At 43.0% G+C, this 16,886-nt stretch overlaps 1 long non-coding RNA gene across 1 annotated transcript; it reads left to right on the plus strand.

Annotated features, from left to right (window-relative positions):
• The first annotated feature begins 590 nt into the window (after positions 1 to 590).
• Positions 591 to 11,900, plus strand: LOC146184467 (uncharacterized). The gene is made up of 3 exons (XR_014708868.1): positions 591 to 1,413; positions 3,290 to 3,439; positions 11,462 to 11,900. It is a non-coding gene; the product is annotated as an uncharacterized LOC146184467 (long non-coding RNA).
• Positions 11,901 to 16,886: the final 4,986 nt, after the last annotated feature.

Here is a 16,886-nt window from a genome sequence, read left to right on the forward strand (position 1 = left end):
TAAATATATTTCTCCCTGTTACAAAATTATATGCCAAAATTTAAAAACCTTGAACAATTCACAAATTCCGTAGAATCTTCAGAACTGTGCGGTGCGCTATAATTGGACAAAGGCTTTATCGAAGTGGCCATAATTACTTGCGCTACAAAATTATGCAAGGTGTTTTTTAATGGTTTTGAAAGCTGAGGTAGTGTAGAATGGGTGGAAAAAGTTTGAACAATCTTAAAACTGTTTTTTTTCCTAAAAATTTTCAATATTCGCTGTTTTCTGTAAATTAGCGCGATCGTATCTTTGTATTCAAATGTCATAAAAATATGAGTTTTAGCTGTTTGCGGATAATTATGCTGAGAACATATTGTGGAATTATTGCTGCTCTACCATGAACCTTTTCTGAAATAAAGGCCTGCAAATTATGAAATTTTCATTTCCTGGGCCGATGTTGAGAATTTTTATAAAAACATCTACTCATACCTGAAAAGCGAACAACTGAATACAAATAAAAACTATATATTTAGTCAGATAATTTTCAGCTAGATAACTTGAACATAATTTGATTAATCTATAACCAAAGTTGGCCACAATAGAAGAGAAGCTCGGAACTCCGCCTCTTCGACATTATTAATCAGTCATCACGCAACAATATATAATATTTTGAAGTAAATATAAAAGGTCGAACGACCATCCTTTGTTCGATCATAGGTGGCGAACGGGAGGGGAAAGATGACGCGCGCATTTGTCGATGCACCAACTGTATGGATTTACGCAAGAATGTGGATGGTAGATGGGGAGGCTTTCTATTTTTTTTAGAAAATGTTATGTACGTGGTTGGCTTGAAGAAACAATGCGATTGCGAACACACAAAACAAAACTATTTTTTAGAACTCGACTCGAGCGGTGCGCGCTGGCGGCCGCTCATCGGCACGGTCCGAAGTCACGGCTGGCCGGTGCAAGCAGAAGAGGGCTGGGAGGAACGGAATGTTGAGAGGGTCGTTGGTCCTTCGTTCCCACGCGCAGCCCATGCGAACACAACACCGCGACGGGAATCGCGCACTGGTTGAGCGGTTCGCTGTTGCCCCTCGCCTACGCGTCTACGTGCAAGACACAACAGAAAGCATCCCCAGCTGCGCTGCTGTGCGGCCTCCTCCCGAAGCGTTCATTTCAGAGCTTGTTGAAGACGCTACAAGACTTGTGACAGCTTCTTAAACCTTTCTTTAATTTCTTCCCTCATTAATTTTCTTTTTCATTGCGCTGTGCATAATTTTCTCTTGCGCCTATACATGTCCATGTGCTCCGGTTTGTGCTTGCTACATATCAGTGAAAGCTGAGCTGTGATATGTCGCCGGAGTACGGATTACAGCAATGGCGGAATACCATCGGCATTATCGGACTCAGTGAACGCCGTCATCTTAGACCGTGAGTATATATCTTTGCAGCATGCCATTGCTTCATAATTGGTTCTATATAATCTCCCGCCAGTCCCAAATGTTCTCTTTCCGTATTCTTTTCGAAACAACTGCGCGAAGCATGACTTCAAGAACTAAGCGAATTTTCGTCCGGGTTACATGCAACCAAGTGCGTGGACTTATTTGCTGGCTGCGATATGAATAGCATTTGTGCCGAAAATAGAGGAGCCGTGCGTAACAGGTGTGTATGCCACCAACACGTGACAGAACACTGCAGGCAGCCATTTGCGAAGTTTTTTGACTGTGCAGCGCGCCGCAATCAATTAGTAACCAGATACTATGCGCCCAGCTTTGTACATATATTTTGGACAGCCTCTCTTATGCGCGCAGGAAGCCATGTTCACACAGTTTTTGGATTTTGTGAAGAGTTAAGGGCAGTTTTTTGTTTTCAGATGTACAGACGAAGTTTTGAAAACTGTCCGTGCCGTCTGTGCAAGCGAATTTTACAGTGGGGCGGACATTGTGTGCGTGATGCCGCTTGATGATTAGGCTATAATCAAGTCATAATGAACCTCCACTTTTATAAGGGTTAATATCATATTGAGGAATTGAAAGCCGTGAACAGCGCAAGTGAGCCCCTTTTCAAATTTTTTTTAATCGACGCCCCCCTTCTGAGCACGCGCCTTCAGGCGAGGGCGTTATCAGAAAGCGGCGACAATAGGAGAGCGATTTCGCAGACGCGCTTCGAAGGCGGCGGAAAATAACAATACAAGCAAAAAGGCACATAATCCGTGTGTGCACTGCGTCCCTGTCACTGCAAAGTAAACAACGTGCACGCGGGACACATTGTACAAAACATTGACGGCCGGTATGAGGCAACCATATCGCCCGAAATATGTTGCTCGCGAAGCGCTCGATCACGGCGCGCACTTTCAGGCGAAATGGGACAGGCCGTCAGGTCCGCCTGTTCGGCAATTACAGCTCTTTGTACCTCACGTACCGTACCGTATGCATGAAGTGCACGCCATAGCCATCGCGCAAGAATGTTGAAACCGAAGCAGCGATCCACGTATTCTAATTCTATAGGAAATCATTTGGGAGTAGAAAAGAGCAACTTAATATGATGTGCATGGTTCTTTATTGAACGATATGTATAAATGGACTGTTGAATAGTTACAGTAATGGAGTGTTGCGCTAGAATTGTTTACGGCCGTGACCGCAATAAATATTACTCATATTGCTCTTAGGTTTAAGCTCTGGCATTGATAAGCCTATCTAAAGAACCGACTGGCAGTGACAGGTTGTTTACAGCTGTTGATCAAAAGGTAGGCCATCATGCTATTATTGCAAGCATATTTGCTTCTTTTTGTACCTCTCTTTACTAAAACTTAATTTTGTTCCCCATTCCTAGGGACGCTGCACCTCTTGCAACACTCACTGTTCAGTCGCTTTTATTCAAGGTACAAAAAGGAGGAAATGCGCATGCACTCATAGGATAGCCTGTCTTTCCGTTAACAGCTGCAAAATAACACGCCACTGCTCCTCGGTATCTTGGATGAAGTTTTCAATGGGGTTACCTGAGATGCCTAGCAATTGCTGTAATATTTATACCAATCACTGCAGTGAAAAAGAAAGGTAACACTGCATCGCTTTAACTGCTGCATGCACCTATAAACGTGCCTTAATTTATTGCCTATTCTTATAGACGCAGGACCTCTTGCTATAGGCTTTGTTCAGTAAGCAACCGTCTTTCATTGCTTCAATTTCTGTCTCTCCACCACTTTCTTGTTGCTCTGGGTGTGATCATTGTATTTCATTGTTGAAATCATATTGTTTTATCATGTGTGAATGATTTAGCCTGCACATACATGCTTTCATTTTTTTAGATGCGCATCGGGAGCGTTTTCTACGTAGAAATGGATCGATTGAGTTGTATCACTGGTGCGAAAACCGACAACCCCCAGAAGATGTGTGTCCTGTGGTTGGAAGGGCAATAAAGAAGAAGAAAATCAGCGGAAAAGCCTGCCTAAAAAAAGGTAGCACTGCATCACTGTAACTGCTGCATGCACCTTTAAATATGCCTTATTTTTATTGCCTATTCTTATAGACGGTGGACCTCTTTTTATTTTTATTTTTGCAGAAAGCAACCGCCTTCATTGCTTCAATTCCTATCTCTCCACCACTTTTTTGTTACTTCGAGTGTGATTTTATTGTTCAAATCATATTATTAAATCACCGGTGAATGATTTCGCCTACACATACATGCTTTCATTTTTTTTTAGGTGCGCATCGAGAGTGTTTTCTACGTATAAATGGATCGATTAAGTTGTATCACTGGTGCGAAAACCAACAGTTCGGTGCCCCCAGAAGATTTGTGTCCTGTGGGTGGCAGGGGTATAAAGAAGAGGATAATCAGTGGAAAAGCCTGCCTAAAAACTTACAAAGATGGCGCAAAAGCGAAATGCTGATCAGGGTTAGAGTCTGATTACTTCTGTTATCCCATTTCACTTGCTAGGTGATGTGACATATATGAGGCACCTTAGTATAATTTGTGGTATACTCACTGAAAATTGTGTAGACATTAACTTTTTTCTCGCTCAATTATTTTGAGTGACGCACAAATTGGAATAAAACGAAGTCATCCACACATCTAATGCCCATAGACATTATATGCGTGGATGAGCTCATTAACTGTGTTCCTATGTGAGCATCCAATAGTTTGTCGAATATATTATTATGTTAAAAGTTGATTTTTTTACTGTTAATCGGAGTAATACATATGCTCCATATCATAGCATTATTCGCCTGTAGTTTGTATCTGCTCTTTCCTAAATTTTATTCTACAAAGTATACGTGTGTCATCTCGTACGTCTATTTAACTAGGGAACAATTTGCAATCGAATCCCTTTTGTGATGTTGTTTCAGCTACAAATAATGTATGACAGTTGTGACAATATAGGTAGCTTTAGCTATAACATATAGCGCGAAAATCTTTAATATATGCGATGATATTTTTATTCACCGCATTGGCTAAACCAGCCTGTTTGAAGAGACGAAATGAAAACAAATATGGATGTCTTCGGACAAGAACAGTAATCGTGGTGCCATGACCATTTTTTTTAATTAAATTTTCATATGTAGTGGGCTAATGTCTCGACACAAAGGAATGTCCCTTAGGTTTGCCAGATGCGGCGTAGTATTCTCGAAAAAAAAAAACGCCTATCACTAAAGCTGGAAAACGCCGTTTTTGTCGTTTCAAAAAGTTTCAAGTTTGGAGGCCGGCTGGTTGCGTAAAATTTTGTCATTCATTGCTTTTTACTCACCGCATTTGCGTAAAATTTACTTGTATAAGAAGTATTAAAAGTGTGTTTCATTGATGCAGTTGATTTAGTAAAAAATCGCAAACTTTGCTTCAAGAACAACGCGCTACAAAAATGTTAATGTTCAACCTTACATACTGACGTGATGCGTTACGTCGTTTGCACTAAAACATTCTGTGTTTATTACGCAGGTCATATTGTTAATTTAAGGCAGAATTTGGAGACTCTAACCTTCTATGTGTGTTCTCTGTAACGCCACCAAAATTATTACCCTGGAAAGCGATTTGCTTATGATTGTAATTATAAAACTTACACATGGAAAAATCATCTTCAAAAATATGGTATTGTTAGTGGTGGTCAAAGCTGAGAAATGGAATAATATATTAATAAACTAGATTGAATACTATTGCACCTAGCAATAAAAAAGAATGCAGGGCAGAGAAAAAGTTCAGCCTTCACTTGCGTTCTGCCATGAAATTGACAGAAATAGTGAATCAATACCATTTTAAGCTATTTGCCCAGAAGCAGAAAAAGGATGTATAAGCGCTGACAAGGTTTTAAATTTTACTTAAGGTAAAATGTAACTAAATTCAGCAAATACTAACTTGAAGTTTTGATGCCTACTCCATAAGGGGGAGCCATATAAGCACATCTATAGAACAAAAACAGGCATTTTTATATTTCTAATATTACATTTTGCAGAATTCAATATATTTACTGACTCATATTAATAATATACTTTGCATTGTTTCCACAGATTTTGATAAAAAATTGATGTTGCGGCCGTTTCTTCAATTCTAATCAGTTTTCCTTATTTTAACATTTTCTTACTTTTGTCCAATTTCAAAATAATATGCAGAAACGCACACAAATCTAGAGCTTCAAATTTTTTCATAAATAAAGAATGGAACCTAGATAATGTAGAGAAATAGTTTCCGTGCCAAGATATTATTGGATCTTGCAAGAATGAAGGCTGAATTTGGCCATTATCAGCACAAGCACTCGGTTTAATATTTAGTGTTATATTTTTAAACAGTATAACTCAAAACTTTTCAGTCCGCGATATTTTTGAGGTACTGAAGATTTTTGAGAGGGATTTGAATGAAAATCGAAGATGATCTTTTCTTTAATTGCAGCAAATTTGCCCTTTACTGTTGTTTTCGAATTCTGAGCAATTTTGATCCGTTGTGGAGAACACACCTAGTGGTCTGGAGCTCCAGATACTGCCTGGAATTAAGAGCATGCGTCAGGAAGTGAAAACATATTTAGTGACCAACCTAATGCATCATATGCCAGTTCAGTTCAGTTCAGGCGTTCAGTCGTGTCCGACTCTTCATGAACCTATGGACCATGTCACGCCACGCTTTCCGGTCTCTCACTATCTTCTTAACATCACATAGCTTCATCTGCAATGCCTCGAGAATGCCATCTAACCATCGCGTTCGCTGCCTACCCCTTCTCCGGCGACCCTCAACCTTTCCCAACATCAAATCTTTCTCCAGCGACTCCTCTCTTCTCATCAGATGACCAAAGTAGCTGAGCTTTAACTTTAGAATTTGACCCTCCAATGAGCAGTCAGGGTTTATGGTCGACAATATCGACTGATTTGATCTTCTGGCAGTCCAAGGAACTCTTAAGAGTCTTCGCCAGCACCACAATTCAAACGCGTCAATTCTTCGGTGGTCAGCCTTTTTCACAGTCCAACTCTCGCATCCATACATCACAACTGGAAAGACCATAGCACGGGTTATACGGATCTTGGTTGGCAGACTAATGTCTCTGCTCTTTACTAGGCGGTCAAGGCTAACCATTGCTCTCTTTCCCAGAAGCAGGCGTCTCCTAATTTCATGGCTGCAGTCTCCTTCCGAGGTAATCTTGGCGCCCAAGAACAGAAAATCTGTCACAGCTTCCACTTCTTGTCCATTGATGCTCCAGGACTTGATAGGGCAAGACGCCATGATCTTCGTATTTTTAATGTTCAGTTTAAGCCCAAACTTCTCACTCTCTTCTTGTACGCGCATCAGAAGTCTCTTGAGTTCCACTTCACTTTCTGCCATTAAAGTGGTATCATCCGCATATCTAAGGTTGTTGATACGTTTCCCAGCAATCTTCACTCCAGCTGAAGACTCGTCCAGACCGGCCTTTCTCATGATGCACTCTGCATATAGGCTAAATAGGCAGGGCGACAGTATGCAGCCTTGCCGCACCCCTTTCTCAATCGGAAACCAATCAGTAAGACCATGCCCAGTTCTGACTGTGGCCTCTTGCCCTTCATAAAGGTTCCTGAGGAGACAGATGAGGTGAATTGGAACTCCCATCTCTTGGAGAGCTTGCCACAATCTGCTGTGATCTACGCAGTCAAACGCTTTCGCATAATCAATAAAGCAGAAGTAAATGGGTTTCTGGAACTCTCTTGCTTTTTCCATGATCCAGCGAAGGTTGGCAATTTGGTCTCTAGTTCCTCTGCCCTTGCGAAACCCAGCTTGCACGTCCGGAAGCTCCCGATCCACATACTGCTGCAGCCTACCTTGCAGGATTTTTAACATCACCTTGCTAGCATGCGAAATAAGCGCGATCGTGCGGTAGTTGGAACAATCTTTGGCACTGCCTTTCTTTGGAATGGGGATGTAAACTGACCTCCTCCAATCCTGTGGCCACTGCAGGGTTGTCCAAATCTTTTGACATAATGTATGCAGTGTGTTAACAGCGTCGTGGTTGGGGTTTTGAAGCAACTCAGCTGGAATACCATCAATTCCGCTAGCTTTGTTCTTAGCAAGGCTGGCTAAGGCCCATTCAACTTCACTCTTCAGGATGCCCGGCACGAGATCAGTAATCACAACCGGCTTATGTTGGGTTTGCACATCCGGGTCCTTCTTGTACAGTTCTTCTGTGTATTCCTGCCACCTCTTCTTTATCTCTGAGGCTTCAGTGAGGTCCTTGCATCGTTTGTCCTTTATCACGCCCAGCTTAGCACAGAAGCTTCCTTTGATATCTTTGATTGTCTTATACAGAGCTCTTGTGTTCCTTAATTTGCTGTTGTCCTCAACTGCTTGACACTGTATGTTCAGGAAGGCATTCTTATCTCTCCTTGCTATTTTCTGAAAATCCGCATTGAGAACCTTGTATCTTTCTCTTTCCCCCATACCTTTTGCCATCCTCCTTTCCTCAGCTATTTGCAAAGCCTCTTCAGATAACCAGTTTGCTTTTTTGCATTTCTTTTGCTTTGGAACTACCTTAGTAGCAACTTCTTGTATTATATCACGAACATCAGTCCACATTTCTTCGGGCTCTTTGTCTTCTAGATCTAATTCTTGAAATCGATTCCTCACGTCCACAGCATATTCTAATGGAATCTGATCCAGATCATACCTGAAAGGCCTTCTAGTTTTCTGCGTTTTCCTCAATCGAAGCTTAATTTTGGCAACAAGAAGCTGATGATCGGTGCCACAATCGGCCCCAGGTCTTGTTTTTACTGCTTGTATAGCGCTTCTCCATCTCTGCCGGCAAATAATATAATCGATCTGATTCCTGTACAGACCGTCCGGTGAAATCCATGTGTACAGGCGCCTCTTGTGCTGTTGAAAATGAGTATTCGCTATGGTCAGGTTGTTTTCTTGACAGAACTCTACTAGCCTCTGCCCAGCTTCATTTGGCTCACCAAGACCGAACTTGCCTGTAATTCCGGATATTTCTTCACTCCCGACCTTAGCATTCCAGTCTCCTATGAGAAAAAACGACGTCTTATGATGGGGTCTCAACGTCAGCTTCTTCAGCAGCAGTGGTCGGTGCATAGACTTGGATAACTGTTATGTTGAAAGGGTGACCTTGGATCCGAAGTGAAATCATTCGGTCGTTTTTGGGGTTGTACCCTAGCACTGCTTTGCCCATTCTTCTGTTTACTATGAGAGCGACCCCATTCCTTCTCTTGGATTCGTGCCCACAATAAAAGACATAATGGTCGCCGGAGTTAAATTCTCCCATTCCGGTCCACTTGAGTTCGCTGATACCCAAGATATCAATGTTCAATCGGTCCATTTCTCGCTTGACGATATCCAGTTTACCTTGCGTCATAGATCTTACATTCCATGTTGCTATGTGATATATCTCCTTGCAACATCGGACTTTCCGGTCGCTTCCCGACACATCCACAACTGAGTGTCCTTTTGGCTTTAGCCCAGCCGCTTCATTCGTCCTGGAGCTACTAGGAATCGCCCTTTATTCATCCCCAGTAACATGTGGGACGCCTTCCAACCTGGGGGGCTCATCTTCCGGCGCCATATCGATAATGGTATTGTGACTGGCCATAGGGTTTTCTTGGCAGGAAATACTGGAGTGGGTTGCCATTACCTTCTCCAGTGAATCACATTTTGTCAGAACTCTCTGCCGTGACCTGTCTATCTTGGGTGGCCCTACACAGCAGAGCTCATGACTTCATCGAGTTTCGCAAGCCCCTCCGCCACGACAAGGCAGTGATCCATGAAGGGGCATATGCCAGTACATAAGGTTAAAAATGAATAATATTTTTGCAGCATAACGCTCCTGAAGCAAAGTTTGCGATTTTTTAATAACTCAACTGCAAAAACAAAACAGGTTTCTAATAGTGTTTGTAAATGTAAAACCTGCATATATTTAGTGAGTAAAACATAGTAGATGACAAAATCATGGTATCCAAACTTGCAACATTTTGAAATGAAAAAAACAGCGTTTTCTACCTCTAGAGATATACCACACAATTTTTTTTTCGAGGGAACTACGCGTATCTTGAAAAACTAAAGTTAATTCTTTTGTGTCTAGATATTCGCCCACCACATATAAGAATTTCATTGGAAACGAAAGATGGCCATGGGACCTGGATTATGTTTCTAAACTAAGGCACCCATAATACGATGTGAGAAAGCCAATATCAAGGACTTTTTTTAATATTCCATATTTCGAACGGTTGTGTCATCTAAGAAAATTTGAAAGCTAGGCACACCTTAGCTGTCGCCGGCCCTCACTTTCTGTTACAGCTGCAACTGCTAAGCTTAATTAATACGTTGAGTACTTTATTTTAGCCACGAATATAGCGCTATTACGTGTCAAAGAAAGGCCGCAGTGACGCGATTCCCGTAGAATATGTAAGTGAAATCTGTAAACCTTACAAATCTACCCATATATATAATCTCTTGCAGGTTTTATTCAAGCTACATCACACCTGCTGCGCCCCATATCTTGAGCCAAGGGTTATAAATAAACCATTAGAAACACGATGGAAACCGGTGGCGCATTGCTGGCAGCCACTTAGGACAGCGCAGAAAATTTTTATTGTGTACGTAGCGAAGTGAGGTTATTCGCTTCAAGTACTAAATATTCACTTTAGACAATAAGTATAGACTTAGAGTCGGTGAGCACGTTCGGAAACCCCTGTTTCAATATTTGCGGTTAGAAACCTCATGTGTACCTTTTTTTCCAGCTGCAGATAAATTCCGGGTTATGTAGATACCGTTACCAGCCCATTCGCGCACCTCGATTGTGCTGCTCACAACATGATTTTGAGCGGACAAAATAACCTGCCGCTATGATGGCTAGCCCCATGCATGAGTAAGGGTGATATGCTGGCGATGGTTGCTTCGCGTCGACCCTTTGGCGCACATGAAGGCTCGAGTTACAATGAGCGCGCCGAACTTTGCAATGCGGATAATGACTACAAAGCGGTAAGGATACAAATGAGTGGAACAGTATTTTTTAGCTGTAAAATACAAATACAGTCTTGCTGGACGAGTGTGCTGGCGCGGACAAAGAAACCATAGTCAACTTGTAGGTCTAACGCTACACAGGGCTGTCGAGCCAAGCCAAGTCCTCAATTGTATTGTCCAGGAATCTGATTTTTGTATTTTCGTGGTTTCCTACTGTATCTGGCGTTCAAAATGCAGACGTGAGGGCTCTTTATCGCAAATAATCAAACGTGGTTTGTGCCGGTACTCTTCAAAGTAGCAACACCATTTATTGTGTAAGTCAATAATCAGTAATTTAGGTAAATAATGTCAATTAAGGATTCCAAACAAAACCTTTTCTGTGGCGCTCAAGGTAGCTTCCAGCAATATGTATCTGGTTTCCTTTGCCTGCCTCCGAAATGTTTTTTTTTTTATCCCTTGGATCAAATTTGCTTGGACAAGCAGTATATGTGTAAAAATGATGCACCTGTGAGCTACCCGTTTAAGTGAGCTCCCGTTTAAGTGAACTACCCACAAAACCAGTCAAAAGCGTATATCAGCTAACCAGCGGCCAGTGCAGCAGTCGTGGGCTTAGATCGCTTGTGTATATTATATCTAGCCATTCAAAAAAATGCAAATGGTCGCCGAACATTCTCTTGGTAACGATATTTAGTATAAACTGTTTGCACATCGCCGAAAGCGTAGGAGCGGCAAAAAACTAGCGCGCCAGTCATATGCGGAGACAGCCGACAATCAAGCACTAATTCCTAGTGTGGGATGAAACACTGGCTGTCTCAGCCGTATTGCTGTGGAGGCGATCAAAATGCAACAGGGCACATGCTATGCAATGTATGTGCGTCTTTCATCCTAATAAACCCAAGGCAGCTGAAACTAATCTGGAACTCATCAGTATAGTGTTTCTCATTGACCATGAATTTCGGTACATGAATTCTGGAATTTTCTACATCTTCCTAAAATAATGCACGCGATTTTATATGCCTCGTAATAGTGTTGTAAATTTTGTTTCCTCATTGTTTTTGTGCAGGTGCCTTTTGCGAAAAAGTTGGGGTGGACGATTTGGAGGCACACGCATTTATTCGCAGGTGGCTGCCTGGTTCCTGTGACAGGGGGGGGGTGGAAGAAAAAGGCGTTTTGCTGAAACCTCCCCTGGCGAACCAGGCATGCCACCTGTGAATGCAATTGCAGGGTAAGCCCCCTCACTACGCCTATGAGTGTGCCCTCCAGCTCCCTGGCCCCTTCCACTTCCCGAGAGCCCGCCCTGCCCTGACCAACCCTGCCACTGCCCTGCTAACTGCGGCTGTGTGTGCCCTCAGCGCTGGCTAGTAACAACTGCCGTCTATAGTAACAATTGCAATAAATATTATCTCTTTGTGAACCATGCCCTTGTTTTGTGAATATCTACTGGTTGCTCATGAGCGACAATTTGAATTATTATGGCCATTCCTATTTGAAAGGCCATTATTGTCCCAGCAAGTTCGATGTGCTGTCACGAATATGGCTAGAATGAAAAAGGCGGCATTTTATGGCGTGCACAGGCAGTGCCACAAAATGTGTAATCTTGACATCATCAATGGTACATGAATGGAGTAGCCGGTGTACCCATAAACCATTCGATTAATATTGGCATCGACAATATGCGGCATGAATGGAGTAGCCAGTGCACCTGCAATGGCTAACCATTGGTATGATATTGGCATTGACAATGGGCCATCAATGGAATAGCTGGTATTAAACAAATATTGGTAATACAATGATGGTATAATGCTGGACAGTATTGGCAAGAATCATGGTGCATGAATGGAAAGTGTAATATTGTGCCTACATTGGTGGCTCCAGCTTGGTTGAACACTGGACCAATCTTGGAACGAAAGATGGGCCAAGAATGGAGAATGTAGTAAAATGCCCAAATGCCAATATCAGTCCAATATTGATGCCATTCTTTTCCAGTGATGAACCATTGTTGGACCAATGCTGGTGTGCTGCTTGGGGAGTACATGTATATGCAACTATGTAAACGTTCGTCTTGAGCGATACCGAAAAGCTGCTAGTCATAAACTGCGAGTGCTAGCCAAATACTCTGCGTCCCAATCTTATTCTCCTTGTTATTTCCCTTTCAAGGTCCGGATATGCGGTTACTACCTGTATTAAGTAGACATATTCGCCTAATATTTCCAGTGCTTCGCTACCTAACGTAAACTGCTGTTTCTTCCCGAGGCTGTTGAACCTTACCTTAGTCTTCTGCAGATTGATTTTTAAGCCAACTTTTGTAATTTTCGTATAAAGGCCATGAATTATTCTTTGCATTTCTCCCGAGTTACTGCATGGCAATGTCATCAGCAAATCGACAATTACTGTAGTAGTTTCTATCTACCCTTACCCTTAACTGCTCTCGTTGAAAATCTATGGATACTTCTTCCATTCAAGCTATGAATCGTACTGGGGAGATCGTGTCTCCTTGCCTAACACATTTCTTTATAAAAATTTTGTTACTTCTTAAAACAGGACTACGGTTGCTGTACAGCCAGTATATACATCGTCCAGCATTTTCACGTACGACTCGTCTACACCCTCATTTCGCAATGCCTTTATGACCGTCGAGCTTTCTACTGAATCAAATACGTCCTTCGTCACTGCGGGTAAGTCTGATTGGTATTCCCTACCGTCAAACTCATTATTGTCCTGACCTCTCTGGCTACGGCAGAGAACAGTATACAACCCCTTGGCAACTTTGACTATCTTGACCATATTCATGTTGACATTGCCCGCCTTGTCCCTCAGCGGATACACCTGATTTTTGCCTATGCCTCTTTTCTCCTTTATCAACTTTAGGTTTCCCCTACTCTTTACAGCATGATCAATTTTCTCCATATTATGCTTCCTTACTTCGGATAATTTGGGCTCATGGATTAGCATTGATATCTCTACCAAATGTATCTGGTCTGTTGAATTTGAAGCTTTCTTACTTTGGTGTTGCCTAAATAACTATTTCGTCGCCTTAGACAGCTTACCGGTATCCTCTCTAACTATCCTACTGCCTACTTCTAAAGCGCACTCAGTAATGATATCTGCGAAATTATTGGACATTGCTTCTAGGCTAATGCTGTCATCCTCGGTTAGAGCTTAATATCTTTTATGTAGCGAGATCCTGAACTATTCTGCACTCCCCCTCACCAGTAATGCATTCATGGACTTCTTACTAATCTGTTTCGTTCCTTCTTCAGCTTTAGAATAAGTTCAGACCTTACCATCCTGTGGTCCCTGCATTGCACTTTCCCGATTACATCTACATCCTGCATAATGGCGGGGTTAGAACACACCAAATCAATTTTATTATTAATTTCCCCGTTAAGAATTTTTCATGTCCACTTCCGGTTTGCTGAAGAAAATGTTCATCATTCGTGAGTTATTGCACTCTTCAAACTTAATAACTGCCGCCCGCTATTCGTAGACCAATACCAAAGTCACACACTGCCTGGTCTCCTGTCTGCTTTTTCCCTACCTTGGCATTGAAGTCGCCTATTAGTAAAGTATACGGCGTCTTTCCTTTCCGCAGTTCGTAGACGCTTTCAACTGCCTGGTCATCATGACCACATGTAGGTGAGTATTCCTGCACAATCTTTAATTACGAATAATTAAGCCTAATTACGATGCCCTTTTATTAATGCTATACGCCACGTGCGCTGTTATGAGGGCACTACCATTGCCGGAGCTCTAGCATCACCTACCGCACAGCCGTTCGCATTATGTCTATTCCGCCTCCAGCGCGTATTTCGAGAATGGCAGAACGAAGCGGCAGTCGCGTGCTATTTCGCGGATTCAGGCGAATTGAAAACGTTGATGTGAGAGAGAAAAAACTTTATTGTTGAGACTAGTGTTACTGGGTCTTAGTGGAAGAGCAAAGTGGCCGTTAGCTGGTGGCTTGAGGCGGCTTCTTCAGTGCGGTTTACGGCGCCCAATTGTATATCGGGTCTCGCATTATGAAGCACTTGCTTCCAGGATTCAAATGAGGCAGCTTCTATGAGAGTCTTTCAAAGGTACCAGAGTGCAATTTGGCAAAGATAGGTATGCTTCTCAGCCCGTTTACGGCGTTCGCGAAGAAATTGTTTAGTCGAGTCGGGTCCACACACAAACGGTACATTACATTTTTTTACACTGCCACAAGTCCGGCGCACCATGGAGTTGATTTATCAATACGGCAAATGACGGCGTGGCTTTCGAGTTTTTCAAGTTCTTGCCGAACAACTGAACGCCACGGGATTGGTATCCGTCGAGGGGCACTGAGTGAGACAGCACATCTTGTTTCAAGCGAATGATGTACTCATTTCTGAGCATGCCGAGGACGCAGAACAGTTCAGCATAAAGCTTTGGCTCAAGAGTGTTGACAGCACACAAAATGTTGACAGTACCCAAACTTCAAGAGCTTGGATCGCTGGTAGACCCAGTAAAGGTACTGAAAGTGAGTGAATGCCGTAAAGACGCTGGCAGAAGATCTTCCCTTGCCGAGATAGATCTGCCAAATACGATTTCCTACAAGCAGAGGTTAGGCACAGGGCCCTGTCAAAATAGCATCTACCTTGGCGAGCTCAGCCGGCCATCGGGGAAGTGACTTGAAACTGCGGAAACCTCGGCACCTGAGTCTACTTTGAAGTGAGTTGTGTAGTTGTCGACTGTGAAATGCACATTCTTGGCTTTAGCTGGCTTCTCGAAAGTGTGCAATTGGATGGGACTGAGTTAGACCTGCCTCGACTTCTTAGAGCGGCAAATCTCAGCAATATGACCTGTCGTACCACAGCAGCTGCAGACAGAGCTCTTTGGCAGGCAGTCTGAGCGTCTATAAAATGCGCGGCCGCAGAAGAAACACACCAGAATATCACGATAGCGTTCCGACTCCACATCCAGTGAGCGCGTTCTGGCATCGACCGGCCGTCGCGAAAACTTTTGAGTCGCAGTATTAGTGTTGACCATGCCTGGCGAGGTAGACTGTGCGAGTGAGCGTTCCTTGTCCGCATCCTCGGACTGACAAGATTGCGTCCAAGCTTCTTTCAGAGTTACCTTCGGGAAGCAGCAAAGCTTATTAGAGAGACGCATGTCGAGCAATCCAATGACAAACCTGTCGCGGACCAAGCGTTCTTCCACTGCCGGTGACTGGTAGTTGCAACGTTTGATTATCTAGAACAGCTCGGCGTAAAATTCGCCGACACTCTTACCTGGTTGTTGAATGCGCTTGTGAAACCGAGACGACTCATAGAGCTCATTACAGAGATGTTCGAAGTTCTCGGAGAAGTGTTTGACAACTGCGTCGTAGGCGGCTAACGTGGCAGTGTCGAATGAAAAAGTGTCTAGCAGCGAGCGAGCTTCCTGCCCATACAGTACAGAATCGTATGTACTTGCATGTCTAGCGGAGTGTTTCGTAGACCGGAGAAAGCGGCATAGTCCTCGAAGCGAGACTTCCATAACGACCAACTTGCAGGGTTGCAGACGTCGAACGCGTCTAGCGGTTGCAGAGTGAGGCCTAGCAACTATGCCTACTGGGCGCTTTCTTTCGTGAGCATCTTTTTGCCGTTGAGGGTCGTTGAGAGCTGCTTCAATACGAGTTTAGCATGCTGCTGTCATTTCTGACACTATGTTGTGTGGGCGTTCCCGTGCTGTCGTGCCGGGAGGCCGACAGAGAAAGATAGCCAGGCAACCACGCCGCTCCTGAACCAAACACAAACTGATTCATTCCAATCCCCCTGACTGGGCTCCAGTTAAGACGGAAGTTCATATGTGGCGACCCCAACGAAAATAGGGATGACAAAAAAGAAGTGTCCGAAGTTTTTTTGTCGGAGAAAGAAAGAAAGATCTGTTGGTGCAATGGTATTGCACGAGCAATGGAGTGGGAAGTGGCAAAAGGGGTTAGAAGATTATTTTATGTATCACTTGAAAGGTCGTGAGTGGTATCATAATTTGATTATAAAGAAATTGTGCCCCAATAGAAAGTAAACATTAAGGAAAGGGGGTGTGCCAACTGAAAACGAATGGCCAAGCCCCATTATATGGACATTAAAAAGGGTAAGCTTCGTTTTCAAAAAATGAGGAGAAAGCCGCCATAAAGAACCACAGTCGTATAAAATGCTGGTATCTAGTGTATAAAGGACAAAGTTTCGGCTTGCTTGGAGAATGATAGTGTGATAGAAGAACTGCAGAATGAATTCCAAAAAACAAAGCAAGTGAGAGGACAATCAGTTCTCACTTACTCAGGGTACTCATATGAACAAAAGAAATGTCGGTTCCTGTGAGTAGCTTTTCTGAAATAAAGAGGCATGCGACAATGGAGTTCGATCATTTGTGGGACATACTGGGCGCACTGGAGACGGTGGCTGGAATTACTTTCTATTCGTTTAAAAAATATTTGTAAAGGTAAAAAGAGATACAGCCATGGCTTATAGACAAGGATGTTCTTGTCATCT

This window comes from Amblyomma maculatum, chromosome 7 (assembly GCF_055883805.1).
Source record: "Amblyomma maculatum isolate TAMU_Amacu chromosome 7, ASM5588380v1, whole genome shotgun sequence".
In the NCBI taxonomy this organism is placed as follows: domain Eukaryota; kingdom Metazoa; phylum Arthropoda; class Arachnida; order Ixodida; family Ixodidae; genus Amblyomma; species Amblyomma maculatum.